Source organism: Mycteria americana, chromosome 1 (assembly GCF_035582795.1).
Source record: "Mycteria americana isolate JAX WOST 10 ecotype Jacksonville Zoo and Gardens chromosome 1, USCA_MyAme_1.0, whole genome shotgun sequence".
NCBI classification, from domain to species: Eukaryota; Metazoa; Chordata; class Aves; order Ciconiiformes; family Ciconiidae; genus Mycteria; species Mycteria americana.
In genome coordinates, this window is record NC_134365.1 from 77,054,834 (window position 1) to 77,079,697 (window position 24,864).

Genomic DNA, 24,864 nt, shown 5'->3' on the forward strand with positions numbered 1-24,864 from the left:
AAACAAAGCTTCTAGTAGGTGCAAAGCAAATAAATGGTGCTGCTGCTTTCCTCGTAAGCCATGCCCCTAAACGCAGTGCAACATGTGAATTTTTCAGATTTTTAGGCATAGGGTTGTGTCCTGTTTAAATTCATACAGCGTGTAATTGCATGCAATCATGCTCCTTTAATTTGAAAAAGAAATGGGTGGCTGTTGTAGAAAACCCTTGATTGGCAAGGTAAAATATTATAGCTGAACGTGCAAGATTTTAGGATTCGTGTTTTATTCCTGGTTAAGAGATTATGGTCTGGAAAGGACAAAAAAAAATTCACATCTTGCACCTCTCTTGTTTTATGTTTGTCTTGCAGTACTGTTTTTTTCCTGGGGATACTGGAAAGGTTCCTCCAGGGCATCGATATTTGCATTGTTCTCTGTATGAAAGCAAAAACGCAATTAACTTCTCTCTCCCCTGGTTTGCCTCGTCCCACACTTCTTAAATGATCATTCCTAAAAATTGGCTCTTGATTATGAGTGTGGTTCTCTGGCAGGTTGTTTTTTTGATACTGAAACTGTGCTTGCGTTGAGCTTGGTGTCTGTGGAGAGCTTAGCTCTTGCTGTCGAGGCTGGAGAACTCCCATCCCCCAGATGCCTGGCTGCCCGTGTGCCCTCTGATCGGGGCTTTGTGTTGCATTTATCACGTGTGATGATAAATCACACATGCAGCTATTCCCTTGGTATATCATGCAGCTATTCCCTTGGTTGCTGTTCTTGGATGATAATTTACCCTTCCAGCTAAACCAGAAAAACTCCACCCTTTCCCAGAAGCCTAACAAGTCCCAGTTTTCACCCAGCGTCCCTGAGCTCCAGACTTCTCTCGGGGGGCTGCCAGTCTTCTTGGCATCCTAACGCAGGTTGCAGGGTAAAGGCCCTTGGATCCCTACATCTTGTGCCCTGTTCAGCCAGGAGAAATACGGGGGTGAATGTCACAGCCAGCCCTATGGGCGCTACTTTTGAAAACAGTCTTCAGAGGTGGGGGTGTGCAAGAGAGGTTTCCTTCACTGTAGGATTAGAGGGAGTCTGAGATTTCTGGGCAAGTTCATCAGTAAAAATTAAATTGCGTTTCAGGAAGGGGGGGAAGGGGGAAATGTAGACCACTTCCCTAGCAGCCTTTGAAACAAACTGAATCCTTGTCATGACAGCTCACAAGGTAGGGTCTAAGGCAGTTAGTTCACTTTTGAGAAATGCATGCAAGTGTTCCCTTCCCCATTAGACAGCGAGCGGCCGTACAGCTTGCCCGAGGTGTGGGCTGTGTATGTGTAACTCTGACTCTGCTGAGAAGGAAATGACTAAACTTTCTGTCAAACCACAGTAACAAAGAACATCTTTGATTTACCAAAATAGTCATGGTAGAGAAGCTCGGGAATAGCTGTGGTGCTGCCGGCGCCCCATGCCGGGAAGAGCAAATCAATCGGAGATCTGCACTCGTGGGGAGTGTGGCTCTCCCGTCCTTAAAGACAGCATTGATGGAAGGAGACAGACCTGGCAGGGCCGGGAGGGAGCTTCGTTCTGAAAAGCTGCTGGACTTTTCCTGTGCTGAAAATGCTTTCTGTGGTGGAGAAGACGATGAGGAAATAGGGGCAAGGCTGTTGACTGCCTCTGAAGCGGATGTCAAGAGGGGCAGAGCAGCTGTGACGGCAGGCGGCTGGCTGGCCGGCCGGCCAGCTCCATGCAGCGGGGTGCAGCGTCAAAATCCCACAGCTGCTGCACTCTGCATCTCCTTCCCCTCTGCCTGACTCCAGCCTGTGGGTCCTGGCAGCCCAGGCAGTGGGAATCCCAGAGATTCTGTCAATTTGTGAGCCTTGCCTGGCTCAGCTGGAGTCGAATATTTGGAATGAAGGGGAGAAGCTCCGTCTAATTATAGGTTTTCCATTTCAGCCCTTGGTGTTACTTTAAGCAGTCTTAAAATAACACTGTTAACTAACTTTTTTTCCCTAGCTTTGTAGTTTCGTACATGACATTCTGCAGTACCCTTTATAGAAACCTCAAATATTTTTTTTTCCCTGCCTACCACATTTTGTCTCTTTTTCCATCTGACAGATGTTTTTTTCCTGTGTTGCACAGGGCTCAGTACATAATTATTCTGTTGCAATAGCCTGAAGCCCCAGTCCTGTGATGGAGTCTGCTTGCACAGACTCATATGTCCCTGTCGTTTGTGTTCTGTGGAATTTTTTTCCTCTGGTATTTTTGTTAAATCTAGTCTAAAAAAACTGCTCTGAGAAGCAATGAGCACCCAATCATTCAAGTGCCCTGAGACCATCTATTATAGCTTTTTAGTATCTAGACCTGAAAATGCTTTCTTTTTATTTTTGTGCTCATCTCTGTCATGCACGGGCTGAATTCTCTCTGTTCTAGTTTACACCTTCTGGATATTTGCAGTTGGTCTTTGCCCCAAGTCAACCACTAGTTAGTCTGTGTCTCTTTAGCCCTACATTTTTTTTGAGCTGATTCTTTGCTTTCTGATCATGTTGCTTGCTTGTCCTAAACTTCTGTCAGTTTGGCAAGATCTGTTCTTGCTTTTGGTGTGATTTTTGTTTGGAGAGCAGCGTCTCAGCGTGCCGGCGCAGTGTCCCGGGTGGGGGTACACTGGAGTGTTCCTGGTTGTTTCAATCCTTCTACCAGCCATATTTCACTGAGTACCCATATATGAGTTACTGAATTTCACTGAGCACTCATACATGAGTTACTGATTCTTAAGTCTCTTCTAATGGGAGCTCATGTAATTGCCTAGGTTTCAAAGTTTTTTTGTTATTGGGCTGGAGTTTTATTCCCCAAACTTCCCTTTTGTATTTCAAATTCAAAGTTTACTCAGAACCTTCTCCCAGAACAATTTTGTCAAGCTTCCCACACCAAATAGCTCTTATTTTGACTACAATCTGTAGATGGGAGTATCCATTACTAAAACTTTCTGTCAAACCACAGTAACAGAGAACATCTATGATTTCCCAAAATAGCCATAGTAAAGAGACTCGGGAATAGCTGTTAGGAATGATCTGTAGGGTTGGTTCAGTGCTATGGGCTGCTCTGACTTCTACTGCTTCACTTCATGCTCTGATCTCTAGATGTTCAATGCTGTGGGGTGCTTGGTTGGGATTTTTGGAGGTCGCAATAGTGAGAAGGAAGCCTTGCAAGGTGTCATTCACCTTCTTTGTTTGTTATACGTGTGTGATCAGCTGGGAAGGTGGAGGGCAGGCACAGGCCAACTGTGTAACATAGAAATACTGAGAGAGAATGTTGCTGGGAATTATTTGGAATAAACAAGCTCATTTCCCCTTTATACATCAGTTGTCATCCTTTAATCTCTTGGTATTGGCTTTTTTTTAATGCTGTTATGTACGTCATCCACTGTGCTTCCTGTATCCTGTGTCACTTGATGATAAACTTTTATAAGATATCACTGTGAAGTCGCCTCGGACTTTGTAGTGATTAATTAAATTCTTTATTTCTCTCTTCTCAGTGTCAGAAGTTTATATGGATCAGTGGTACTTGCTCAAGAGTGACAGTGGAGATCAGCATTAATTCTGCTCCTCTGGGTGAGTAATCTAACCCACTGCATTGCTGATGTCTAATATCTACATATCTGTTGTTTCTTTGCTTGATACCTTACACAACAGCTCCTTTAGGCTTTTATTTCAAATGTCATTAAAATTATGCTTCCAGCAGGAGTTGTAGAAGAATGTCATGCTGCTTCTGCTTGTATAGGTATCCATTTATTTGGTATCTTTTGAAGGATAGCCATCACTAAACACAGTCTGAAACGATGTTTAGATTCAGGGAGGCTTTCCGCATTTTACAGGCAGTGGCTTTGGAGTTAACATATGGCCTGTGGCAGAGTAATGAATTATATTTTGATTGTCCAAGAAATGAAACTGAAATGACCACTGGAGCTGTTCTGTGGTATATGATGGGCTCAAGCAGTGCCAATGCTCCAGTACAAGGCCCACTGGACTTGCCATGCCTGCATGGTGCAGCTGTGCCGTGTGCGTGTAGTTAATCTGACTCGGCAGGTCTATGGCAACGTGCAGAGAAACTGCCAAGAGCTTTCAGATTACTGGGGCAAGTTTATGTGAAAATGCATTCAACAAAATAGGCCATCTGTTGCATTACCCCTTGGAAATGGCCCAGTTTAGTTGACTTCAAGGAGTGGCATTTTGCATTAGGTCTAGACTGATTTGATCCAAGTAGCCTAGTGCATGTCAGAGCTGGCAGTCTTGTCTTGGGAACGGTTATCCCTCATCTACTTTGTTGTGGATATTACAGTACGATCTAGCATGATTTAGCGTCCTAAATTCCAGCTGGCTGTTCATGTGGAGAGCTGGGTTGAGTTGCTGCATCTGCACTTCAGCCATGCACCCCGCGGCTGGGATGTGCTCGCCCCGTAACACCGCTCCTGAGGTCCCAGCTGCTTGCTGGGTCTCTCCTTCTGACTCGTGGTTGCTCTGTTCATACGCTGTACAAATGCTTGCCAGCGCCCACGTCTACTAGTATGCTGCATCCTTCATCTTGGCTTGCTGCCCTCCAACTGCTCTCGTCTCTGAACTTCGTCCTTGTCTTATCACTGGATGAGGAGCGTGGTATTTGCTTGTACTGTCCTCTCCGAGGTGGTGTGTGTTAGCCCACCGGAGAAGCAAGCATACCTCCCTTCCTGTGATGTATCTACATAAGGCTCTGGCCGCTTACTTGTTCACCTGTCCAGGGCCCCTGAAAGTCTACCTATGTCAGCTGTCAGCTTCTGTCCCACAGCTGTGCTGGGCTTCTTATCGACTGCTGTCTTCATGCTTCCTAAGGCTGTCTCCCCACTCCAGCTGGGACTTGTTGCCTTTTGTCTATGCTTTCCGTGGTGGATGGGCTGGATCCCCCTCCTGTTCCCCCACACACCCTGATGTTCCCTGCGCCGCCCCAGGGCCAGCTGAGATGGTCAGCGATGGCTGCTGTTCCTCACGACGTTTAAAAGCCTGTGACCCCAGAGGGTGCCTGCCTTGCATGCACAGGTTTGCTAGCAGAGACGTTGGGCTTTGGAGAGGACAGCAAGCACCTCCTCTGCTGCCCAAGACCGATGGTGTGCCACCGCCAAGGGCTGAGGGCTCTCCTGGCTTTGGTCATTGCTGCTCCCTAGTGCCATCCTGCATCCCTAGCCGTGCTGCAGGCCTGCAGTACTCAAGGACTGGTGTCTCATTTGAAATGTTATTTCCCTTCCTTTCTTCCCTTTCCCTCTCCATAGCCTTTGGAGTGCCTCTTCTTGGATCTCCGACCCTTCCCACAGTAAATCACTGTGTGTGAGCTCTCTCTGGGATTCATAGGCTGCCCGAGGCCTTGCACTGGACCTGGAAAGAAGTGGGTGTTGTTCCCTGTTTGTCAGGAACCCTAAACTCCGGTGCCAAATGCTTTTATTCCCTGGGTTTTTAATCAGAAGTCTGCTGGCTCCAGGAGTGGTTATCACCTATTGTCTCCCATCCTGGTCACATTTCTTCAGTTTTATTGCTGCTTATCAGAGTTGCTGGGATTACACTCCAGCTGGCTCTGCACTTCAGCTGGATTTGAGTTGGTCGTGGCTGTAAAAACATCGTTAAAAGTCCGATGTTGGCTGGCAGCCATGTTCTGCTGGATGTGTGTTTGGAGACTTTCAGTCTGCTGGCATCACCATGCAAACGTCTTGCCTTCGCTGGAAGTCTCTACCTCTTCGCTCTCCAGATGATGTGCTGGTTTCTCCTCCCCAGGAGCCTCAGAAGTTTTGGGACCTAAATCTGCTTTGTTTTCCCTGTCACTTGTGCTGTTGCTCCTGGGAAGGGGTGTGTGTCCATGTCCATCCTAGACTGTAGTAGCAGGTGCTCAGTCCTCCTTTCTCTGTTCCCATAGCTCTGGTACTGGCGTGTTTCTGGTATTTGGAGGCATGCTGTTCAAGTCAGACCTGTTGCCCTCAGCAATCAGTCTGGAAAGCTGGAGCTGATTTCTCCGGCTGCTGCTTGCTTTCACTGTTAAAAAAAACAAATAAGAGCTTCTCCTAACAAGATGGCAAGAAATCCCCGTGCCTGACTCAGCGTTGAGAGGAGCAGTGGGCTGTGTTTCAGGCTGCTGTCTGCTTCTCCCAGCCAGGAGGAGGAACACAGGCTTTCTCCTTGTGTTGCCCCAAGTTCAGCCCAGATGTCTGAGTTCCGATCTCACCACGCAGAACGTGCTGACGTGTTTCGAGTGGTTTTGGTGCCTCTGCCTGCTGCCTCTATTTAGCCGTAGAAGCACCAATTCCCATCCTGTTGTTCCCTCCCTAGCAAGTACTGTGTTAAACATGGTGCTGACAGTCCCAGCTGTGGCCCACAGTAAGGCAGTGTGTATAAATAATACAGAAAAGCTAAATAAGGCTTTTAAAATAAGCCTTAGCAGAGAGAGATGCTTTAGTGTGGTGCCATGAAGACACAAAAACCTGGCTATGTCCATGCAGCCAGATCCAATCATACTTCCTGCTGCTGCTGCTCTTTCTTAGCAAAATCCACGCAGGTTTTCAGGTACCTCTTCACCTCGCACCACCAGTTCTTGGGACTGCTTTGACTTAAAGTCTGCACTCAGTGGCAGCAGATTGGCTGGGTGTCCAAAGCTGCGGTGGAGCATGCTCATGCCGCACCAAAACAGCACATGTCCAGTCCACCCTGTTACAGTGCCAGTGTGCAAAAGGCAAAAATTAGTATTTGTTGGGTGGTTGGTTTTTTTTTTTTCCCAATGTCATCTTGAATATGGGAGGGAAAGAAGTACAAGGCTACTTCTTTGTATGTCTCATTATTGCGTTTATTAGCACTTGATGACTTGTCCTGCAGGGTCTAGCCCACACAGCTTCTCTTGGGCTTTTAATAGTTGTGCTAAACTGAAATGTGCTCAAAACAGTAATAATTTAAATCGTTTCCCCAGAGCCTATGGCTGCTCCGTATGTTTATGGGAGGCGTAACACAGCCTGCGGTTGGGGTACGGGGGGTCCCCAGGCCACCCCCAGTCCCGTTCCTGCCTGGCTGCTGGAGCAGAGGGATTGTGGTGTGCGTGCTGGGGCAGGCGTCGGGCAGAGGCCCATTGGGGCTGGGGCACGGGAGTGGGGCACAGCACAGCTCACACTGCCACAGCTTCAGGGTGCGTAGGGCGGGGGTATTGCCTTCACGTTGACATGTTACCAGAGACTGCTGCACAGCCAAGGGTCCAGTGCAAGGTAAAATTCCTCATTTGTAGGAAATGTGGTGCCTTCCCGTTGCCCAGACCTCCCCCTGCTATAACCCAGTATGTTGTCAGAGCAGTATTAGGGCATTAAATGACATGGGGATACTGATGAATAGGCCAGTTTTGACCTGACTCGCTGCTGGGTTTGGTAAGAGTTAAAACCGCAGATCTATTTATTTATTTTTGAGTTAACATTTCTCTTGTGCGAATGACACCTCCTGTCCCACGTAAGCCTGTCAGCTGAGCAATGATCCTCGGACTGGAGAAGATGGGGAAGGAGAGTGCCACCCTGGCAGGCGTTGGTGGGGGTGGACGGAGGGAGGAGATTTTTCTGGTTGTTTTTTTCCTCCCTTTCTTCTGAGAGGCAATATTGCTTCTTGTAGAAAGCACTTTGTTATTATGCTTTTGCTCTTCACATTTAAGTTACGTGGTTTGGGTAACGTTAATGTAACTTAACGTTATGCTCACCCACAGTACTGATGGTGGCTCTCTAATACACATAAATCTCTGCAGAGAGAGGGAGTTGTATTTATCTGTAAATAGTTAGCATACTGCCCTGTTTATCTAGCATGTGATCTCTCTGTTGCACACTGCATTTCCCTGTCTCCCTCCCATCCAGTCCTTTTTATTTAATTGACTTTCCCAGTCCTGACAGTCACTTTATATTCAGAAAACATAATTTCATCCCCCACAAAGCTTTCAAATCTAATTTCATTTCTTCCCTTACTTCGAGAAATTCTTTTTGCTCCTTTCAAAACTGAGAATGTACATTTTCCCTGTTTATTTAGGCAAGCTTATTTTTGTCTGCAGAAACCTGGGCAAACGATATGTTTCTTTTTTTTGCATTTATAACCCTGTGAGGTTTATGTATTGGGAATAATCTTTGTGAGCTGGAAGAAGATTGTCCAATCTGTTTTAAGAAGTCCCACTTTCTGAGTATTGCATCTCATTAGGAATACAGTTGGCTGTTTGCATGGCTTTTTTCTTCCTCTGTATAGCTTGGGGGAGAAAATACAACATTTCATCATCTAGTAATAATGCTTGGCACTTTGCGTCTTCAAAGAACTATATGGCTATGAATGGAATAATTTCTATAACATTGAATAGTAGTTTCTAATTATTATTTGCCCCATTTTACAGATGGGGAAAATGAATAAGAAGTCAAGTGACCTTAGGCCATGAGAGGAGAAACAAAATCAACTTGAGGTCCCAGCTCTCTGACTTGTACTAGAACAGCACCACACCTCTTTCTTGTTTAAACTCAAGAGGAGGAAAAAAAAAAAGGAAAGTTTGATTCCCATCAACAACAAAAAGAAAGGGAGAGCTGTTTGTCTTTAATGATCTTGCCTAACCTTGTTAACTATTTAGTTAAGTGCATTTGTTGGTGGTGGTTTTTTGGTGTTTGTTTTTAAATACGTTGTCTAACTTACTGATGTGGTTGTCACTTCTCAGTGTGTGGTTGGAGGTATGCGAGGAGTTGTCTGGAGTTTATAAAGGTGAAGCAGCATGTGAATTGAGTTAGGGTTTTTGGGGAGGGTGGCGCTCACCCCCCACCAGCTGGGGTATCTCTCTGCTCCTTCCCTCCTCTTCCCCCTTGAACCAGAAGCAGCGGAAACCTTTTCTATAGTATTTGGAGTGGTGTCCCCCTGCTCTTGTTTTTCAGCTGAGACTGAGATGGGAAAAGTGAGACATCCTAAACGGGGACTGTGTTAACATGCAGTGTATATAGAAACTAATCCTCCTTGTCTCACCCACCACATGCCACACTAGGATTTTTTTTTTTTTTCCTAGTGGGCTCTAGTGGAAATTGTTGGCTCAGAATGGTGTCTGGGATTACTGCATTTGCAGAAATAATTTTATACAACTGCACTAGGCTATAGGGCTTGGTGTGGATTTACAGCTGCTTAATTAACTGACAAGACCCCCAAATGTGTTGCATGCCATATAGAAAAGGTGAGTGCCGTAAGTAGTGAACTGTGGAATTACGAACTCGGTTACAGAGGAAGTCATGGTAACAGTATTGTTGACTACTTGTTCAAAGTTAGTTAAAACTTATTTTTTCAGGAATTTTGGCTTTTTACAAAGGTGCTTTGGAGCACTGGGCAGTGTTAGAACAGTTTAGTCTCTTGGGGAGAACAGATCATCTGCTTGGTTAAAAGTGGCTGGGTGCAGAGGAACGTGGAAATCACATGAAGAATTTCTTCATCTTTCTTTGGAAAATTCCATGGCTGCTTCTCTGCAGGTTCTCAGAGGTTCCCTGGCCACCTTCTGGCTGGCTTCAGATGCCTTGTTTGATAAACTTTCTGGCGAAAGTCTTGCGTGACTTAACTTTTTTCTGGGCATGCCCTGCCAGTGAAGGTGGTGGAGAAAGCAGCTGTCTTCAGCCGTGCGCTCTATGTGGGGATGCAAAACTTTGCTGAGCCTTTTTTATGGGATCAAGATTTAACTCCAAGATTATATATAGTTTTCTGTTTCTGATGAGTGGGACAGATATCCTGATGCCTTACATGAGACCTTCAACGATGGACAGCAGCACCAAGGTATCATAGCCAGTATTTTTTTTTTCTTTTCCTTTGAATCTCTAATGTAGCTGATACCTTATTTGTACGTGTTCCCTTCCAGCATTGAGCAGAGCTGTCGTGAGCCACAGCATGCTCACAGGGTTCTGGTTTCATCCAGTGTTTCTCATGATACCCAAATTGCTGATTACATGTCAGCTGACTTTTTGAGGAGCTGAATGTGGCTTTTCACAAATCTGGATGTTTTTCCCTTGCTGGGCTTGGAGCCATCAGAGGTGGGTTGAGACCTGGACTTTGCAGCACTTAAGTGGAGAGCAGCTGGTATGCAGGCTTTCACGCTTTACTTGCAGCGTGCGAGCACTTGTGGTGGTGTCTTTGTGTTTCTCCTTTGTCATCCAACAAGTTCTCTCACTACACTTTGATTTCAGCTGCTTAGAAGAAACATCAGCAGCTCAGCGTGTGGGGAGCTGCATCTTTGCCTTGGGCTGTTTTGTTGTATTTATTTTTTTTAATTTTGTGCTTTGTAATTTTTTTGAGGTATTGCATCCAAAAATGGTGAGTGCTTCCAAGAATGTGTTCAGGGCAAGTTGCTCAGATCATGCTGATACCCTTACCAAGGAATTTTTTGGAGATACTTTAGTATCTCTCTGTGTTACTTAGGTATTTGAAATTAAGAGAGGGAGGGAGCTACCTAACTATCCAGATACTTCTTCCTTTTCCTTTTTCCCCCAGTGCAAATTCACCAAAACTCGTGTAACTTCTCAGCTGTGAGAAGAATTGCATGTCCTTCTGTTCAGCAGAGCCTGGAGAGTTGGATGCTGTGCCGGGCCCCGTGTGGTGGCTGCTCCTTGGAGCACCATCGCCCCAAGGTCCAACACAGTAGTTGCGGGGCTGAAGAGGACTTTTCCTGCCATTGCCTGTTTGTGGCTGCGGTTGTGCCAAGCACGAGAACGGAGGGCAGGGTTGTTTGGGATGGTTTTTTGTTTGTTTGTTTTGTTTTGTTTGGGTTTTTTTTTATGCTTCCTCGTAGCTGTTTGCAGGCAGCAAAGAGAAGGGAGAAGCTGTCATGTATTATGGGTTGACTGCAAATCACAAACATCATGGGCACTCAAGGGAGTAGAAAAGTATCAGGAGAGGGAAAAGGGTAGTGGGAGAGGGGACATCAGCTCAAATGGAAGGAAAGAAGTGGGAGATGGCAGCCAGAAGGTGATCACAGCTGAAGGGAAACAGGGGCAGGTACTGGGATGGGTACTTGAGCCAGTGTGGTTCCCCATGGTGAACTTGATTACTGCCTTCCCTGGTTTTATTGGTATAACTAAGAAATTCCATTCTGAAATAACATAAGGAAACACTGAGTATTTTTTCACTTTTAAGATCTTAAATTTGCAACTTCCATGTTTAACCTGCCTGCCCAACAGCCCATATCCCCACACCCTCACGGGCAAGCCTTGCATGATGGCTGGTTGTCTTGTTGCCCCCTTTCTCACAGTTTTACTTGGCATAGTATGTCTATAGTAACGTGACTCTGGGATCAAGGTGGGTTTGGGAAACGACTACGATTACCGTGACAGGTGATGATCTTTGATTGCAAAATTAGGCGATATGAGTTGATGTTTAAGGGAAGCTGCCTTGGCTACTGCTTCAGGAGGAGGCCATGTCGTTCTGTGGGGTGTGCAGGATGCCAGCAGGCATGTGCCTTCCCTTGGGACTGGCTGGGGCATCCCTGGACTGGGAGGCGATGGCCCAGGTGTGTGGACAGCTTTTGCCCAGAGGGGCTTGGACGGGGCTTTTTTTTTGCCTGGAGCATCAAACCGCTGTCGGAAAGCACTGGGAACTTTTAAGGTCTTGAATGGAAAACCAGCTATTGTCGTCTTTTCAGCTCTCCTTACAACAAATTGGCCGGTTCTCCATTTCTCCTAGTTTTGGAAGGCTGAGTTGACACTGACCAGGTTTGACAAGTGATAACTGGGGAGCCTGGCTGTGTTCTCTTTTGTGATTAAAGCTATAAGCTGGCCCTTTGAATTTAACAAGGCAGTATCTTCCAGGTTGAGGTATCTGGAAAATACCAAGGAGTAAGTGACAAGGTGTGAAAGGCAAGGGCTGCTCTGAGCAGCAAGACCGCTCCAGAAACCTGCTGGGAGCGGGGACTGGGGACGGAGCGGTGCTCTGCTGACAGCGATGGCAGCACGAGTGGTGCTGGTTACAACTAGAGATGAGCTGAAGCAGGAGCTCTGTGTCGAATCTCCCAGAGCCTTTCCATTCATCTAGGGGAGGCTCAGATCCGTACTGCATAAAATTGATGTTTGTCTCAGCCTGTTTATCTGCTGGCCAGCCCATAAAGTCACTACCAGATGTTCTCTTATCTCAAAACCGGAGATGCACCTGAAATTGTCCTTTCAGGATTTGGAAGCTTTTTTGATAAAGCTGTCTGTCTGCAAGTGTTTTCAAGGACATGTCACACTTTGAAATCATGGTATTAAAATAATTGCTTTTGAAATGAAGGGAGGGTCATGTGCCCTACATCAGAAATTCCTCTTAGTGCTTATTAATCCAGTATATAAATGTCATGGCTTACATCCACAGGGTGTTTATATTGAATTTTTAGCTGTATCAGTATCTCTTACTCTTCAGAATAAATGCCATATAATCTGGTTATGAGCAATATTCTTAATTTAGGTACCAAAAATAGGACATAGACAAATCTGAGTTACTGTAAGAAAGTAGGAGAGGAAATAGCCTTGCCTCATGAGGGGAGATCAAATTCAGTTGAATCATCTGATGTTTAATGTAATGCCAGAGAATTCAGTCTGTTTCATTAGGATAGCACAATGATTGCCATATTTTCTTATCTTTGTTTTTTTCTGAAGGCCTGATTCTCCGCTGGTGTACCTGTACTGAGGTGTGTAACGAGGGGGTAGGTTGGGAAACATCCTTTCTTCTTTTTCCACCCCCCCTGAGCAGATCAGTGCACACTGATTCGAGGTACATAAACCAGTAGGGACTTAGGGTTGTTCCCCACCACCAAACCCCTGGTTTGAGGGAGATAAATTTGTTCCTCAGAGACCTACAGTGAGCGGCACTGACAAGGACAAGACGCGCATCTTAGGAGCAGGATCATCCTTGCTGTGGCAGGTGGGCATCATCCAAGAGCTCGGACATCTGAAACACCTTCCTCGCTTAGCCAAGCCAACGGTCGTACGCATGGAGAAGATTTCTTTTCTCATGCCCTTACCAGCTGTTTATTTTAAATAATGACAATGAAACTAATAATCATACAAGCATCAATAGCTAATAATAATCAGTATCTGATAAACTAACAAAACTAATATCGCAGGCTGTCCCTGCAGGTTGATGACTGAGTGGCCAGTGTTTTGCTCCTCACCATGAGTGGCAAAGGCTGTTAACTTTTAGCTAAGTTGCTGTCTGTGTGCTGGGCAGGTGGATGAGCTTCCTCCCAGACTCCCAGTTGTTTCGGTGGAGGCTTTCCCTGGCTCGTTCCCTTCTGCAGGAAATTTTTTGTTTTGTTTCCTGTATGGAGTCAAGCTTATGGGTCACAGTGGTTCTATGTAACCTTAAGTAAATTTTAGCTGGAAATATCTTGGTAAAGAAGTTGCTTTTCCATGTGATGGTGGTGTCACACTGAACCAGAGTGATCTGGAGCAAGATCAGTATTGGAAGAGAATGTGTCTTTTTGTTGCAGACTTGATTGGAGTTTTGTAACTTCAGCATTTCCCTTTGGGCCCAAACACTCCCCTACCCCCATAGCTGTGCTCTGATAGTGCTTCTAAGTGGAGAAGGAAGGAAGATTGTAGCCACAATGATCAAGATGCTTGTGGGGACTTGCTTGTGTTCAGTTTGTGCAAGAGGTCATGTCTGGCAGCTGATGGACTGAAGTCAGTCAAGGTTGGGAGAGCTGGTATTTTACTGTGGACCTTGTAACAGAGGGCTGATATTACTGAAAGCACCCACAGGTTGTACCAAGCTGGCAGGATCTGTATTTTGAGGTTCTGTTTTGGTCACTTAGTCAAACAGGCAGCCAGTGTTAAACATGTTCCCAGTACCATTGACTTCAGTGGCATTAGGAGCATGCTTGTCAAATGTGGGCTTATGCAGCTTGCTGATCTCAGGCTGGGTGGGTCTTGCTGCAAAGATCCTGTGCCGACGGAGAGACTGTCTCTATTTCAGGCTGTGGTTCAGCTAGGTTGTCAATCCAATTTAAGGGGACCAGATTATAAACACTGTGAAATGCTGAGCTGGTATAAAGCCACTTGGCTGATAAGGAGCTGTTCAAAATATTTTGAAAGTTCAGCTCTGCTGTGGGACTGGGCAACCATTCCTGGCTGTGCTCACAAGGCTCTGTGCCAGGGGCGTTTTGGCTGGTTTGCCTGCTTGGCTTGATGCCGAGCGGTCAAGACTTCATGTGCCCTGGGTGTCATGCTGCCGGAGGTCCACCAGGCAATGGCAGTGGTAAAGCAGCTGTGGTGGTTCTGCCGGGGCCACCTGTCTGGGCAGTGAACAGCCATCTCCTGGCCACGTGCGGACAGAAAATAGGGTTGTACATCCCATCAGGTGCCGCAGTGTTGCTGGGAAAACCAAAACCGAGCTGACGGCTGCCCTTTGTATCTGTTCCCAGCTCCCAGCATGGGATAAAAATCCACCAGGTGGGGGATGCCGCTGTCTGGGGGAGAGCCTTGTTGTCTATCAGTGTTTCAGCCCCAAAATAGTCTGGCAATGGAGCAAAGACAGTCTGCAGTTGCCAGCTTCCAAGTGCTCGCAGGAGCTTCTGTGGATTTGGTGCTTTTCCGTCCAAGACCTTGGCACAGATTTCCATTATTGCTGCCTTGCCTTTCCTCTCCTCCCTCTGCTTCTGATCGGTCTCAGTACAACGGTTTGCTACTGTTTATTTCTTCCCTTGCAGTTTTGGACACTTTTAGAAGTTAACACCTTTGCATCCTGTGAGTATCTAGAGTAGCTAGCCTTGCCGTCACTTGCATGTTCCTGTGCCTTTATAGCCTATCTCGTCATTTCATTTAGGGACCTTCTTTGCAGCTGTGCTCCTGTTCCCAAAACCTCTGCCAGCTGTGCTGCAGTGCTCCGGGCAGAGAAGCAGGAGGAGTGATGTGCACAGACCAGCACGAACATGGTATCGTGTGCTCTGGATAGTTTCCGCAAGCGCTTGTCTGGATCAGATGTCTGGTGCCAAGGGGTTTCTTGGTGCCTGGGTGCGGTGTTAAGTGGGGATTTGCTTCCGTGTTCAGTGGGGAGTTGTCAGACAGTGATAATCCCTTGTCACTAAAGGTAGGGGCAGCACTGCTTCGAGCAACTGAAATAACTGCCTCTTGGGACAATGGGAAAGAGAAGCCCAGCAACATCAGAATAAACTATTAGTGTAGTCAGTTGTGATGGCAAGAAACCATGTATGTACACAACAGATAGTCGTAATGGACTATGTCTGTCTCCTTTAATGCTTCTACTATCTGATTAGTTGTCAACGTCTGTTAATTTCTGCTACCGCAAAATATGTAGACAGTTCTGAGGTTTGCATTATTAAGAGTGCATGTTGTGTATAATTTACAGTGCATTATGACAGCTGTAGAATGCCACACCATGTAGCACTGAGATACGGCTGAGTTGCTATCTCCTGTATTATCTAGAACAAGTTTGGAGCCTTGCTGGCGTTACAATAGGAGAGGAAACATGTGTAGTCATGTTACTCTCGTTAGGCATTTGCATATGTCTCTTTGGAGCATGGCACAGCACAAGGTCACTGGCCTGCAGCCACATCAGCTTCTTGGGATCTTGTCAGATCTTGCAAGCAAAGGAGCACCAGGCTGGGTCACAGTTCTTGGACAAGAAACCTCCAAGGAACAGGCTGCTGTTGCAGAGGTACTGGAGACGTTCTTGTGGTGCCATCTGTGTTTTGGCATGCATGCATGCAGACTGGGTGTGTTTCTCTTTTTTTATTGTTACTTGATATTTTCTTACTTCAGAAGAGCACTGTATTATTTTCTAGTGTTAGTGGGAAAGAACACTTGATTCTTCTCTCCCCCATACTGTGCCCGGTTATAGATGATTGGAAGATGAATTGCTTGAGATCCGCAGACAGGTATAGCGTTGATTATTTACGAGATAACGATTGCTCAGTCACAAGTTGAATATCCATCCACACTAAGTGTGGCCTTAGTAGCAGTGTGGAGCTGCACTTGAGATTCCTGGATACTATTTCCATGTGGAGCGCTGGCTTTTTCTCTACTGGTGGGAAGTTCCCATGAGTGAGGAGTTCGCACAGGTAGATGAACATGTGCTCTACTCAGGTATGCTAACCCGTTAAAATAGCCATGAAGACCAGGGTAACAGGAGTCCTAGCTCAGGTGAGCAACTTTTAACCTAAGCCCTTCAGGGCGACTGGTTTAGCTAAGCTGTTTCTTTTGATTTAAGGCCCAATTTACTTCATCTTCATACCTGTCTTCAGTCAGGTTAGATCTTTTGTGTTTGGCAGCCGGAATTAGGAAAATTATGTATTTTTCACAGCGTATCCTTTGTGTTGGCAGACTGCTGTGTAGATGTTCAAAATAGCTGTCCCCACCTAAGCTGGAAGTTTGCTGCCTTGGACCACACTGCCGTAGCAGCGGGAGAGCCTTGGGCCAGGCTGCCACAGTGCAAGGTGTCCTGTGAGTACAGAGCAGGTGGTCTCAGCGACCAGGAGCGCTGCCGAGTATAACCCAAGTAGTGCCTGTGGCGTGGGAACTCGTCCACGACCGTGTGAAAATGTTTCCTCTAGCTGGAAGGAATATCACAGCTGTCTGGCCATGGGTTCTCAGTACTGGTTTCAGACCCGAAGAAGTCCTCTATCCCAGGACCTGTCGGTTTCCCTCCTTCCCTCTGCAAGCTCCCAGGGCAGCCCTGACTGCTGGGGCGCGGCCCTCTGGGCACAGGTCCCCTTGCTGGTCACTTACTGTAGGGTCAATGCTAAATGTCTCCTCCTGAGGCCGCCGGGCACATGGTCAGATCAGATTGGCTTCGTTACCTATGTACTCTGCAGGCTGCCTTTGGGGCACATGCTGTTGGGGTGTCCTAGGTACCTTACTCACACCTGTCTCTTCCCTGCCAATTATGCACTCAGGTGCTAAATCGCTTCCCTCCGTGGAAGGTCACCTCTTCATGTTGACCTTGCCCTTCCACTGCTGGGTCCCCTATTTCACATACCTGGACATCCTTTGGCTCTTTTTCCTCCTGGTTTGGTAGTTAGGCAGCATAGGCAGCTTGGGCAGTCTAGTCCTGCCCAGTTATAAGCTGTAAGGGACCATGGACAAAGTCAGTCTTTACAAAGAAACGCCCCGAACGCTGGTGGTATCTTTTCCCAGTGAGACCACTGCTGCAGTGAGAACCTCCTGCAGCTTTAACACGGGACACAGGATTTGTCTTGGGTCCATCCTCGGCTGTGCTGAGTTGGAAGAAGGCGGCCAGAACTGGGAATGCTCTCCGGCACTGAGGACAGAGTTGGTGTTGCAGTGTAGCAACAGCAAGTTAAGGTTTCATCTCCTTAAACAAAGACATTTCCATAAATCATAAGCAGCTTTTGCCTGAGTAACATTAAAATAGGTTTGCAGAAGCTTTGAAACAGGCACAAAAGTGTCAGAAGTGTGGCTGAGCATCAGCGTTTGTTTCATTGATAACTGAGCCTTGGTTTAGAAAAATGGGATGCCATTTAATCGTCGTCTTTTTCATGTTATTTTCCTAAGTCTTTTTTTAGACACAATAATGCAACATGGGGAATTAAACCCCTACTTTTTAAAAGATTTTTAATTAGCTGACAGTACTGATTCAGGTCTTGCAGTCTGTAAAATACAGCACATTGCTTCACACTACTTCATCTTGGATAGGGCTCCACTTTCTTTTTACAGATAATTTAAATATAAGGGGGGAGGGGGGGAATGAAACCAGAGCACAGAAATTCTTGACATTTCTTGGAAATCTGCTTAAGATTATCTTCTTAAAATGGCAGATTTCGCCTGCAAGTCAAGTAGAGGAGCAGGAACTGGTATTTCATTAAAATACTATGAGAGGCCTGAATGCATTTATGATCCTTGAGACATTTGCAGGAAACGAGCTTGCTATTTGGAACTGTCAGAAGTTTTAATAAAGGGCAAAAAACCCAACAAATCCCAAAGACCAACTGCATGACTTGCACACCTCCACTTCCAGAGATCTGGTTGTTACCACACCGAGATACCTGTTCCTGGCCTTTTTTTTCCTTTTCTTCTTTCCCACCACCCTCCCCGAATGTACCTGTGAAACTTTTTATTTTAACATTGGATGTTGAACCAGGATTTAGATAAGCTAGAGTGATGGTTGCCCTTCTTTGTTGTTAAATGTATGGCCAGGTGGACTCTCTTCCAAAAAACAATCAAGAATTGATTAAAAATGAGGAGACCACGGCTTTCTCAAGTATCTGCCATGTGGACAATGCTTTTTTAATGTTTTTTCATAGAATTGAGAGTTATTCTGGGTATTTTCCTTTTCTCTTGCCTCTCAACATCAAGGAGTTGGGCTTCTGTCAAAGACTATCTACTTTAGCTTGAAAAATGGAGTTGGAAAAGCTGGGAGATAAAAAGATAATTTGCTAGGTAAGGTCTGTAACAGCAGGAGTAGTTATGTAGAGCATATTACTGTTCCATTTCAGAAAGCATTTTTGAAATTTCTAATAAACTTGTATTTAAGGCAACAAGTTTAATATTATCCATCCATATATTCCACTCAGATTGTATTGCAATACACCTAGAAAATGAGAAGGAAACCTTTCTTTTAAATTTCTTACCTTCAGTCACTTTTTAAGGTAAGGTGTGTTCCAGTTGGGGGAATTTATTGTTAATGAAATACGATATAATGGCGATTTTTTTTTTTTTTTTGAGGCTTTGACAACAGTAATCTTGCACTTCCTTACGTGCAAGCGATCCTTGTGCTTATGTGGATTTCCACAAGCTTCAGCAGGGCTTCCTGTTGGACTTGTAGCTTATTTGCACACAGGATTTATCTTTAGCCATCAAGTAAGGCTGTTTTCCTGGGTAGAGCAGTTGAAGTGTATAGTGAATTGCAGGAGCACCCAGCTTATGCAAACCGGAATGCACAGTTGCAGTGGCTGGTCTTAAAAGTTTGTCCTAGAGAAGTCCTTGCGTTGTAGCATTTAAGCAGTTAGAGCTTTCTTGTAGTCTTGCTTTTTGAACTTTGCTAGAAACCTGCTAATAACAGTGTTATTTCAGTAACACAGTATTTCCAAGGCATTTCAGTACTTGCAAAACTAGTATACCAGCAGTGAGCACACTTATGTTGATTGATGCATAGTAGTTAATTTGCAAAAAATAACAGAGTTTATCAACAAGACCTGAACCTCTACAAAGTAAAATACCATGGTAGTTATCTTACCAGCAAAACCTTGAAGTAGATGAATCTGTCTACAAAAGCGGCAGAGTTTCATGCTGTAAGGAGGCTAATTACTGTAGGGATTTTATAGTGCTGCTGGAGGGGGTGGGAGCAGCGGCGGACCTTTCTGTGAGCAGTTCAGCACACTTGTGATCTAGAGCTGCCCCTGTTTCTGTCTGGTGACTGAAGAGGCAACCTCACATAGCTGCTTAAATGCCTCTGCTGCAGGCTGTTACTGTATAGTGATAAATAAATGATGAGCTGTCCCTGAGAGGAGCAGTACTGTGAGGGGACCCCTGCATGAAGATATGTGATGATTTACATCCTGAAATAAACAATGTTTCTTTTCCTAAACAGGGCTGAAGCTGTAGGTCTATTGTATATGTAAAGTAAACATTCTTTCCAGTTTTGCATTTACTTTTCCCTTTTTATGCGGCAGGATCATCGTAGTTGGGGCCTTGGCATCAGCAGTGTCTTCTGCAAGCCCAGACTAGATTGTCGCAGTGCTTTGTTTCCGTTCAACAGAGTAAGAAAGATCATCCTCTGAGGGAGGGTCCCATCTTAACTTTAGCCAGGGAAACAAAATCTGCAGTGCTTCAGAGCTAAATATAACCCCCAGAAACAGTCCCTCCAGTGATGGCTCAGTAAGCACATGAAAAATAGTCAGCCCCAACAAAGGGAAATACAGGGGCAATAGTTTTAAAATAGTTATTTTTATACATCTATTATATATGAAGCAAGAATCAACCTTTTAAAACTTCTTTAGTGCTTGAGAACAAGCGAGAGTTATCTCCAGGTAAGTCCTGAGCCTCCATATATACCACGAAGGATTTGGCGCCAGATGTTCACATGGTGGCTGAGGAAGCTGCTAGTTCATGGTGATGATGAGAAAATATAATGATCTGTTTATTTGGGGTGGGTTTTTGTTTTTTTGGGGTTTTTTTTGGCATGGTAATGGAGGACAGCTTTTAGGACCTTCTTTTTCAACTGGTCCAGTGAGGTCCTTGGTTGAGGCACAAAGACCTGATACATCTTGCCAGCCATCCCCTTCCCTTTCCCTGGCAACTGTCACAGTGTTTTGGGAGTCCTGTTGAGTTCTCCCCCTTGCCTCTGAAAAAACCATTGAAGACAATCAGCTCACCCCTATTAAACTTCATAAGGACTTTGTCAGTGCTGGTGGACCTTTGTTTTTCCCATGAACCTCTTCCCTCCTGTGGCCTTCGTGGACTGGGCACTTCCATTGATCACAAATTCCCTCTTGATGTCAGCAAGACTATTTGCATCCTACAGGTTAAACCTGTGTTGTTCATTGGGACTAGGATCTTAAGCTGCAGGTGGGACTGGAGCTGTATCCTGTTCCTGTTTGACCTTTGATACATGAAGAACTCCTTCTTGGCCAGCTGGTATAGTGAAAATTGGCGTGTAGTTAATATATACCTTTCTACAAGACTGAGTCTTCCACCCCAGCCGAAGGTTGGGGAAGTGTGAAACGCTTTTAATGCCTGCTTCTTTTAGCATCAGATGTCTAATTTGATTTGTATGTAAGTAGGAAAACTTTGAAGTGTTGTTGAAATACAAAGGGAGAGTACATCAAAGAAATGTAACATTAAAAGTGTATCTGGTCCCTTGAGGTTTTTGAAGTTTTATGTTAAGATTATGTATTCAGAGGAACATTTGTATGGAAATACTAAGGGTCATTAATTCATCCAAAACATTATGAGAGTTGCCAGTCAGCATGCATGGAACTGTTCTGTACTAGTTTTGATTTCACATCATGGCAGGAGAGTGGTCCTTCACCCATCTGTCTGTTGCCAATGTCTGTGACACAGTAAGAAGTTAACATGGTCTCTGATGGGGAAACCAAAGCACAACGCTGCTACAGCGTGAGACTCGTTCAGTACTGTTACCCCATGTCCAGCAGAGATCCCTGGGTATGGCTGAATAAAACTGCAGTGTGTTAAGCTCCCAAAACTCCTGATTTGCCTCGGTCGCTCTGCTGGAGAAGGGCCATGGTGGTCCTTGGGAGGGAGGCAATGGGGTGGTGAATTACAGATTTCTAATAAATATCCCAAACTTTGGGAGAGTTCAGGTGTTGGATCTGAGCTTGTTATGATTGGGCATCCACTCCTGTAAAAACATGCCCAACTGTGATGGATGAGGGGGTGGTTGTTTTTCCTTTTGGCAAACAAGGATTCTGGCATCAAAGTTTTTAATTGGGAATTATACTAGCAGTTCCCAGAGCTCAGGCATGGGTAGGTGTGCAGGAGGAGCTAATTAGATGTGTATAAATCATGGGCTAGGCAGAGCTTTAAATCCTAGATGTGTTGTTCCAACCTTGCTATCTTCTGTACACTGGGGCTTTGGAAACTTAGAAAACTAAGAAGTTACACAAGAACCACTTTTTCCTAATACAACTATGAAACAGCAGTGAGGTTACTTCTGGTCTTTTTATGTTATAAAAACAACTTTTAATTAAAAATAGTATTAAATGACCTGTATTATTTTTGAAGCTTTATTTTAATTACATCTGTAGGCTGAGGGAAGGGAAACAGTTAAGCAGCCTAAGTTGTTGTTTTTTTTCTTTATTGCAGACTAAAAAAAAAAAAAAGTCAGGTGATCCTGCTTCCCCTATCCACATCCCTTCTATGCCTTACTATATTACATGTCAAATAAGGGGCTTCCTGTGTTCAAACTTTCAGGATATTCTCAGATCACATCAAACTTCCTTCAGCAGCCATGTGGTTCAGTACTATTTTTTTCTTTCTTAATGAAAACTAAGATCCTAGTGGAATTACTTCTCTGTAAGATCTTGAGTTTTGGGAGAAATCGGGTATTGCAAGGTTTATGGTGTAAAACTGGCTTTCCAGCAGAGTCTGTAAACCTGACTGGCATATCAGAGTTGACTTCAACTCAGTAGACTGGCTTCAACATGTTGCAGATACTTAATAATGGAGAGGGGCAATTCAGCTCTTGCATAGGACAGTATTTCTACATTATTGTTGTTGTGGTATGATTTAGCCACACCTAAGTTTGCTTCAGACTCGTTGATTTGGATCATGGCACCACTGGCCTGGGCAGCATGGGGTGGTGTGTGTGCTAACCCATCCACGGCTTATCCTGTTGCCTGAGAAAGCTTTGCAGCCCCTTGCTTCGGTTAGACTGCTCTGGGTACCTGAACCAGGTGCTTTATAGGTGTGTTCGCACTGTACTACTGCAACTGGATTGTAAACTTTCTTGCACTGCTCTTAAAAGTTATCTTATTCTCCGTTTTAGTGCATTATAGCCCGGTCTACTAAAGGCAGCCTGCTGTTAGTAAGGTCAGTAATAAACCACAGATTATTGCTATATCTAATGGAACAGGCATTTTGCATTGTTCTATGTAATAAAAAAGAATTGTTTCACGCTTAGCAGATCATCTGTAGCAAGTAAACTCAGTCTCAGTAACCTTGTTATCCCACAGAAATCTAGGTGGATTTGGGGGGGGAATTTGTTGCTTCTCACCAGCACGGCATTCAGAGACAAGAGAAGGACCTTTTCCTCGAGCTGAGAGCACATCGCTTTTGTCCTTCATCTGTTGGCGCTGAAAGTTTGGTGTTAAAAAAGCAAGACAAAATCAGCAGCACTCTGCCCCACAGCTGAAAAAAAGTAAAAAAGCTTTGCTTAGTCCAGCATTACTGAAATCCCTGGTTATCAGACTCAGGGCTGTGTTGTCCTAGGGACTGGTGGTTGTATCCTGGGAAGGGATGTGAGGGACAGAAGCCAGTCAAGAGAAAGTGTGGGACAGGCAGTGCTGGGAAAAAGCCATGTCTGTGAGTGCCTCTTCTTCACCCTGGGCTTGAATGAGCAGCTCTGGAGCGGGTAGCAAACACAGGCTGTGCCCTGGAGGAAATGGAGGATGGTCCCAAGGGGATGGGGGAGAGCATCCCAGCAGCTCTGCACTCCCTGGGCAAGGGGCATCTCCTTGTTCTGCAGCTGGGTAGTGCATTGCTCTGCAGGCTCCTCGTCTGTGGCTGCTCTGGCCAGCAACAGGATAGCACACATGGCAGTTGTCAAAACACGAAGGTGACTATGTTCACCTTTGCTCGCTCATTGATGAGAGCGAACGCAGATGTTTCGGGATGTGTTTTGCATGTGAACTGCTTGGGCCTTTTCCAAGATGAGAACTAACTCAAAATTTGAAGTCTGTGTTTTGAAAGGCACAGTACCTACATCTGATATTCCAAGAATCTCAAAGGTAGAAGGTCCATTTTTAATAGTGATTAAGGTCACGTGCTGTCTAAAGCAGGTTGTCTCGATGTAGGCTCTTTCAGATTCCCAAGCGTACTACCTAAACATAAGCTGTTGGCAAAGCTCCAGCATGAGCTGTTGGGAAAGGGCTTTAATTTAGGAGAAAAGAAAATACAAAGGTCCACGTGTTTTTGGGGTGAGAGAGACAAAGCCAGAGTGAAAATTGGCCTACAATGTCTTATTTTTCACTTTTTCCCCCGCTATATTTTTCTCTTTAAAATTCAGTCCCATCCTATTACGGGGGGGGGGGGGGGGGGGGAAGTCCTCCACCATGTTGAATTTCACCCTGCTTAATTTTTAATTGCTAAGAGGAGAGAGATGGTGAATCATGCTATATCAGGGGATTGATGGTGTATCAGTGGTGCAGTGGTGGTACTGCCAGCCTCAGGTTCTCAGATATCAGGAGTCTTTAAAAAACTGAAGTATCCTCACACACAAGGCATATACTTCAGATATCACACTCTTCTTTTACATATTCGTCCTGGAAAAATAAGTCTTAAGATAACAAAATCAGAGGCAGACAGAAGGGTAAGGATGTAATGCTGGACTTTATATGAAGATTTTCCCTATGTAACAATTGATGCTGCGGAATTACAAAGTATTGGTTTTTCTATTGTTCTTCACAGGTAGTTGGTAGTTAAACATGAAAATAGTGTTCAAGCTAAATATGTTTTATTTACTTTCTGGGCTTATGAAGGTAGATGTCCTCTACTTTTGCTTTGCATAGTGACAACACTGAAACCATGACTCTGGAAACTCCTAGACCTGAAGGTAAAAAATCCAGAGCTGAACCCTTTCAAATTTGGAAGTTTGTGAATTTGATCTTTGGATCCAGCTCATTGAAAGAAAGCAGCATGAGCTATGAAATTGGATCTAAACATGTGTCTGTGCTGGGGTTTTGGTGGTTCTTAAGGTACTTCGAAGAACTACCTTTTGGACACATAATCAACAGTGCCTCTTTTGTTTTGTAGCCTGTGTGGCCACAGCGTGTCAATAACATGTTGCTGGGGAATGTGAGGCATTTCCTTGCTTGCATTAGCAGCCTTGGAGCAAGGAATGAATATCTCAATTGTTTTTCTAATCAGTGGACCCAAGCAAAATATGTGAGAAAATAACATTGATTTCTCAGACTCTCTAAGGTGAGTAGTTGAAGGCATTTACTAAATAGTTAACCAGTAAACCATGAACCACCTAAAGTGAAGTCTATCTGTGGGGCTTTTTTGTAAGCATCCGTTTGACCTTGGATCGCTTGTCAGTAAAGAGTGAAAGTGAGTCTGAAGAGTGTCTGCAGACAGATACCTGCATTACACGGCTGCTTTGCAGGTAAGGTGCTGCTGCTCTGGCTGCCTCCCTGTCATCCAGCGATCACAGAGCTCACCTGCACATCACAAAACAACGTAACCTGTCA

At 45.1% G+C, this 24,864-nt stretch overlaps 1 protein-coding gene across 9 annotated transcripts in view; it reads left to right on the forward strand.

Annotated features, from left to right (window-relative positions):
* PPFIBP1 (PPFIB scaffold protein 1) overlaps positions 1–24,864 on the forward strand; it is a 120,439-nt gene that overhangs the window by 29,790 nt on the left and 65,785 nt on the right. For all 9 annotated transcript variants that reach the window (XM_075506891.1, XM_075506936.1, XM_075506903.1 and 6 more), the window contains exon 2: positions 3,494–3,569. The gene's annotated coding sequence lies outside the window, so the exon portion shown is untranslated. The remainder of the gene's footprint in view (positions 1–3,493; positions 3,570–24,864) is intronic.